The sequence below is a fragment of the Crinia signifera genome, chromosome 4 (genome assembly GCF_055691185.1).
Source record: "Crinia signifera chromosome 4, ASM5569118v1, whole genome shotgun sequence".
NCBI lineage: Eukaryota > Metazoa > Chordata > Amphibia > Anura > Myobatrachidae > Crinia > Crinia signifera.
In genome coordinates this window covers 243052548-243059616 of record NC_139220.1, presented here as the reverse complement: position 1 = coordinate 243059616, position 7069 = coordinate 243052548, and the positions used below count along the sequence as shown (strand labels likewise).

The 7069-nt window shown below is 41.0% G+C and overlaps 1 long non-coding RNA gene across 2 annotated transcripts in view; it reads right to left on the bottom strand.

The window, feature by feature from the left end:
• The window catches only part of LOC146075201 (uncharacterized), a 38218-nt gene extending 33591 nt beyond the window's left edge, over nt 1–4627 (bottom strand). Inside the window, exon 1 of one of the 2 annotated variants that reach the window (XR_014473518.1) lies at nt 4478–4627. This is a non-coding gene — a long non-coding RNA (uncharacterized LOC146075201). Of the gene's footprint in view, nt 1–355; nt 636–4477 lie in introns of those variants that run through there. The other variant, XR_014473517.1, reaches the window with a different exon arrangement.
• Nucleotides 4628–7069: the final 2442 nt, after the last annotated feature.

The window sequence follows — 7069 nt, the reverse complement described above, 5'->3', positions numbered from 1 at the left end:
TAACCCATAGTAATTTCTCAACTTCTACGTAGACAATTTGCTGGCAAAAGGCTGGCACAGGATGAAGCGCCCATTGGCCATGGCCTGGAGATCACCTGGTCACAGAGCATATTCCACATTCCACAAGCATGTGAACACAGAGATAGAAATCCACTCTTCATATATCGTCATAATCCTCATATGTAAGGCAAGCGTGCTTCTTCCTTGGCAAGTTGCCCCCTGACTAGCCCTCTGGCCTATATCTAGAATGGCAAGGCAAACAAATGCCATTGTTTCTATGTGCTCCTCTACATGTGTCTGGAAAGAGCACAGGAACCACCATCCTAGGTCTTGCAGACGTGCTGGGTCCACTTACAGGCAGCGAGGGTCTCCAGATCAGCAATGGCTTGATGGGAGACATAGGCAGGCAGGCATGCAAGGCAGGCAGGCTGCTGGAGTCCTCCTGCAGGCAAAGGAGAGGGCAGAGGAACGATGTGGCTGCTCCGGACATGTGCCTCGGTCCTTCTTTGTGTATCTCTCAGGCAGGGTGCACTCCCCTTCCCTAATCATTCCCCGCAGCCTCTTCTGGAGCCATCGCTGGGTACCTGGCCGGGCTCCTGTCGTCTTTGCTGCTTTCCCAGGCTCTGGTTCTATGCCAGGAGCTGTCTGTGGTGGCAGGCTGATCCGCAGTGACGTCGACACAGCAGCAGCTCACACACTCCAACCACTGCACAGCAGAGGTGGAGGAAGGAGTAGGGGGTGGACGTGGCCAGGGAGGAGGGGGAGGCAGTGGATGGGAGGGAAAGTGAAGGAAATGGAAGAGAGAGAGCAGGCGAATGAGGGAGAGAGTGAGAGAGCAGGCGAATGAGGGAGAGAGTGAGAGAGACAGAAAGAGAGAGAGAGAGAGGGAGGGGGAGGGGGGGGGCAGGCTCAACCAAAAAAAATGAAATTCCCTTCTATACTGTACTACCGTATTCTTTAATTAACTCTCTGAGGGTATCTCAAATACATACAATGCACCAGCCACCCGCATATACATTGACACTAGAAATATAGATAGATAGAGAAAGAGAGAGAGAGATCGATAGATGATAGATAGATCTCATCCACACTCGTTACTCGCTCCCTCTTACACTTGCAGGATTTTTGTCAGACAGCACCCACCTTATGGAATGCTCTTCCAGGCACACTAAGACTCCCCTCTAGCCTCCAGAATTTCAAGCGTTCCCTGAAAACTCACCTCTTCAGGTTAGCATATTCAGGACCCCAGTAGCATTCATATCTAACTGAATCCCATCAGGACCGTCTTGTAATCTGATGGGACTGCCATGCTATGGAATTCTATCCTTATGTATCCCTCCTATTATCCCTATAAATTGTAAGCTTGCGAGCAGGACCCTCCTACCTCCATGTCGGTTTGTATCTACCCAGTTTGTTTAAGCACTGTTGTTTCCAATTGTAAAGTGCAACGGAATCTGCTGCGCTATATAAGAAACTGTAAATAAATAAATAAATAATAGATAGATAGATAGATAGATAGATAGATAGATAGATAGATAGATAGATAGATACCCATTCTCTTTCGCTCACTCCCATCTCCCTCTTTCTCTCTTTCAATCAATCAATCTCTCTCTCTCTCTCTCTCTCTCTCTCTCTCTCTTTTATTTTTAACATGTCACTTGACTGAGCCAACTTCTGTCACTTTCACACCGATATAGTTAGGTGCAGATCTGTGGTATTAGGTATCCTATGACCTGGCCCCTATAATTACACGTTCTCGGAAAGCTAATTGCTAGCGTCACATGAGCACATTCCTCCAGAATTGTTACAGGGGTATGGCTGCATGGGCTGCCTATTGTGTGCTGCTGATTTGCTTGGATGGATTATATTCCAGCAGCAATAACCATCTGCTGCACATGGACGGCCCCACTACATATATCAGGGAGTTCTGATCAAGATATGCACAGAATAACACAGTGATGTGTGGTGTTTTATCGGCCTGCATAACCAATCAATAGGTAGTGCTGGATCCCATTCATAGGGAATATTAATAATAGATAATTATGTTAAATCTGGGCATGCCAATAGCTGGTGCATAGTGTAAGCAGCACACACATGCATATGAATGTACAATGCACAGTTACCGCTCTGAGGGGAGAACGCTCCCTCCAGTTATAATCTGGCAAATCCTGGCTTTATGTTGTACAATCCCCTGAATCGTACGTTTTGTATACAACAGGATTTCATCGTGTCAATGGTCCTCCTTCCCTTGTAGCCCCAGACATGCCTTCATCTCTCGCAGTTTACAAGCCGCTGTCCAAATGCTGAAAATTAACTCAGATTAACACACCACAAAGATGTCATGCTATCCTGTTAGCTAGGCAATGGCCCTATACATAGCACCTAGGAATTATCCCATTATATTAAACTCTATAGAAAGGGTGTGCAGCAGGGGAGCAGGGGTGCAGAATTCAGGGCAATTTAGAAGTTTCTTTGATGAATTAGAAGAAGAAAGAAAAAAAAATCCCCTCTCTGGCATCGTGTGATCTGTTGCAGGCAGCCCAGGGCGGGCGGGAGCCGGGGCTCTCTAGCAGCTTCTCAGGCTCAGGGGCCCGGCAGGAGCAGCAGGGGGGTCCCGTCTGCTGAACTTATCAGCGGGATGTGCAATCCATCAAACCGCAGACGGACAGACGGGTAGCCAAGTTTATGGGCAATCCCATTAACCCCTGCAAACCCCCAACCCACCCAGACCATGGTGACAAATTGCTTACTTTTGTATGGCAATGGAGAAAGTAGCAGATCATATATATATATATATATATATATATATATATATATATATATATATATATATATATATATATATATATATATATATATATATATATATATATATATGTATCTATATCTGTTTATCCATATCTATATATCTATCTATATCTATCTATATCCATCTATACATACGTACATACATACGTACATACATGTATATCATACACACGTAAGCACACACCCACACGTCTGCGTACTCCCCCCTTTTACGATGTAACAATGTATAGATCTCTTGCTTGATCCTCACACGCAGGCCTGCGATACAATGCGGGTTATTTGCGATGCTTCGCTGTTCTCACAGCTGTGGGATACTGTTTTTCTTTTGGCTTCTTGTTCCATCTAATACAGCATTCCAAATACACCTTGATTTACGTAGAAATGCCTTCTTATATACTTTCCCTATTTTATACCATCACCCAGTGAAATATATATTTTTGTTTACCCCACTTTATCCAGGTATGCTGCATTCATCTTGCTAGCGACCTCTGAAGTTTTAAGATTACATATTTCATATAATGTATATTACAAAAAATGATATAGAGGTACATAAAACAGTGGGGGGGGGGAGAGAGAGAGAGAGAGAGAGAGAGAGAGAGAGAGAGAGAGAGTGTTTGTGCAGATAGATAGGTAGGTGGTTAGGTAGGTAGGTAGGAAGGAAGATAGATATCTGTGTGTGTGTGTGTTTGTGTGTGTGTTTGTTTTTTAATAAATAAAATATTAAATATGGATAATATAATATTTATCTGTGTGTAAAGTGTGTATAGCTGTTTCATTTACTTGTATTATAAAATAAACGTCAGTATTAATCTATTTGCTGTGTGATAATTGTTTATTTTGCGCCTGAGACGCTATTTATCACTTAAACAATCATCGCGTTTTTATCAATAACCTGTATATTTAAAGTAAAATAAATCCCCTGTTTATGAAGCTCCCACTTCAAAGTTTATTTGTCCTAATAATTAATTAATTCACAAGAGCCTAACTTTGCAGCCAGACTGACGATCTTTTCATTAAAAAATCCCCGAGTTTCCTATTGAATTATATCTGCTCCATTGCCATTGAAATAAAGACGCCAAGCAGACTTTTAGCCCAAGTATTTTCTCACCAGCCTAAAGAGAAGTGCGCTCTTTTTTCCTCCGGCCTTTTTGTATAATTCAAGCACCCAGGCAGTAGACGTGTCCTGCAGTTTAACTAGTTCTAAGTTCTTTGTTCATGTCACACTGGGGCCCTATTGTATTCCCATAGAGAGAGCTTATTGCCAACCCGAGCTTGAATGGTTTAACACACAGCTTCCAGTCTTGTGAGCTGAGTTGGATTGATTTGCTTACTATATAGTTCAAAGAGAAATATAATACAAACACAATCACAGGGTGTGTTTGCAGAGAGCACAATCCCTATTTTTCTCCCAATGGTCTCAGTCTGGTCCTAATTTATCATTTCTTCTACAAGGGACAGGAATCCCCCTCCCAGACTAGCTGCACATTCAGACCTGTGTGCCAATAGCCAGGCATAATAAGCCCGCAGAACAGGTTCCTTTGTATGGAAAACAAAAATAGCGAGAAAAATAACCATTTTTTTTTTTCAAATCTGTCTTATTGGAAATAAAAAACGGTAACAAATTTCGTATTAAAATAACGTTTTCATTCACAAACTCCAAGTGACTTACCTTCGGAATGTCCGGATAGACAGCGCCCATTCTTACTCCATAGTACCCAAGGTCCCGAAAGGGAGGGATTTGCAAAATATGTTGTGTTGTCTCCCGCTCCCCACCCCTCTCCCCCTTCACTTTTAGCTGCTACTCTCTTCTATTTCAATAATGGAGAGGATGATTTCTGGAGCTATATGTCCGTCTCCTGACCAGGAAAGAATGAGGGGGGGATGAAATCTGCGAGCAGATGTCATTTCAGCAGGAAAAGCCTATAAGATGAGACTTTTGGGTAAAGGCTGCCCACGTAGGACCCTACGTCATCTATAAAATCACTTTACAATCCCCACAGCTCCTGCTCCTAAAATCTTTGCAAACTCTCTCCCTGTATTTTGGATACTAGAATGAAGCCAAAAACTGAGATTGGAATCAGAGATTATAAATGCCACACATATGGAGGATCACAGCCCCAGTCCCTGCTCTAGACAGGACATCCAGGTCTGCAGGACCAGCGACTGAAGCTGCTTATTGGGGAATCCAGAAATATCCATACTTCCACGAGGTCTTATATTATATACATGCATATACTTTGTTCTCCATTGTTTTCAGTATTATGTTAGTTTTAGATGATAATTAAATGTCACCATCTTTGAGGAACCTTAAGACATCAACGAGTAAAGGACTACCTTCTAGGAGGGACTGGTGCCACTTGGACATTTGCCATGCTACTGTATGTAAGAGTGTGCCACTCCGTGTGCCAGCTCCAGCTGGAACCCAGAGCTCTAAGACAGTACAATATGCCACCAAGGATGGAACGCTGCCACTGGACCTAGATAGATAGATAGATAGATAGATAGATAGATAGATAGATAGATAGATAGATAGATAGATCTTGAATAACCTTATTGTTTTATCATTAAATTATTTCTTTTTCTAGGTTATTAGTTTTTACATCGGTTTCTATACAGATTGGGACGCACCTGATGTACACAGAGGCCAGGGTGTGTGGTAGTAGTGCGTTCATTATTCTCCAGGTAGCTGTGAGTGAATATCCTGTAATTATTTATCATCACACAGCACGTCCGCATTTTTTCGATTTCTTCGACCGTAATCATTATTATTCGTGTATTTGTCCAAAACCAGAAGCGAACAGGCAGTTATTAGTTTACGAATGTTTTTTACGATTTTTTTCAATGAAATACTATTGACACTGTATCTTTTTTCTCGTTGACTACAATATGCAGATGACGTTTTATATATTTAAGGATTAAAGCCCAGTCTACTACAGAATTTTTCTTATTATAGATTTATATTTATTTATAGTTTGTGTGTATACTTATATATGTAGGTGTATACGCACACATACATATGCATTTTACTTTACATATGTTAAAATGATCTAAGAAATATTTTATTTTGTCAATTTGTTTAATTAAACCTATTTATGATTTTGCTGCCCGTGATTAGTTATTTTCTATCGTCAAACAGATGCTCTACTCATGACAAATCGCTGGGACATTCTATGTATCAGTCTTGTGTTGGTGCAACATGTAAGTAAATGTAGAGAATTTAAGCTTCTACACCTAGAGAGTGCTTCATGGTAACAATATGCCATTGTAGGCACCTTTTGTAACTACACAGTAATCCCAAGTAACATTGTAAAATCTACAAGATCATTTTTTTTCTACTCAACATAATTTATTATTATTTATATGAATAAAATGTTTTGGCAAAGCAACAAAGAACAACTGTCTGCAGAGGGGGGGGGGGGGTGGTGCTGATCTGTGTTACCTGGGATAACACCACTTTTTACTTTAATATGGTTTATCTGTGTTGTCCATAAACGGAAGGAGCAGTGAGCAAATTAGCAGCAACACAATCCATGGACAAGATGGACTCTAGCGTGAAATAGCGTCTCCTGACATCCTTATTAAACGTATAGGAATCCACCAGAGAGCAGCCAGGCAAAGGGGCGACCTCTTTATGATCCATGGAGTGCAGAGGGCAGCCTCATAACGGCGAACATAATGGAGCACTGCTTGACCCTTGATCCATCGCTTTGTTATTTTACAATCAAGTGTCTAGATAATACTGATGGTCCACTTTCTCCACAGAATGGCTGGCAGGAGGGGTTAAGCAAAGCGCTTGTATATCCCTATTATGTGTTTATGGCACATCTCTTACAGACAACATGTATATTTACTACATACTAACTGCACTCCATGACACCATAAAATAGCACTTGTTTTACTGATGTAAAACAAGTTTAGATGGTCAGTAAATCCAGTGACCTGTCGTATGCTAAGTTCTTTGCTGGAAAAGCCGGTGCTTTAGCAGAGACACACATAGACACACTCCGGACACACACACACACACACATTTTATATATATATATATATATATATATATATATATATATATATATATATATATATATATATATATATATATATATATATATATACACACACACACACTAAAATTAATTAATTGTGACAATTTCAACTAACAGGGGGCCTCTTCGTGTTTAAGCAAGTGGTGGTGGGTAAATTATTTGGGTTACTATATAATATAGTTTGTATACTTGTATGCTAAAGAGAATATGGCTGTGTA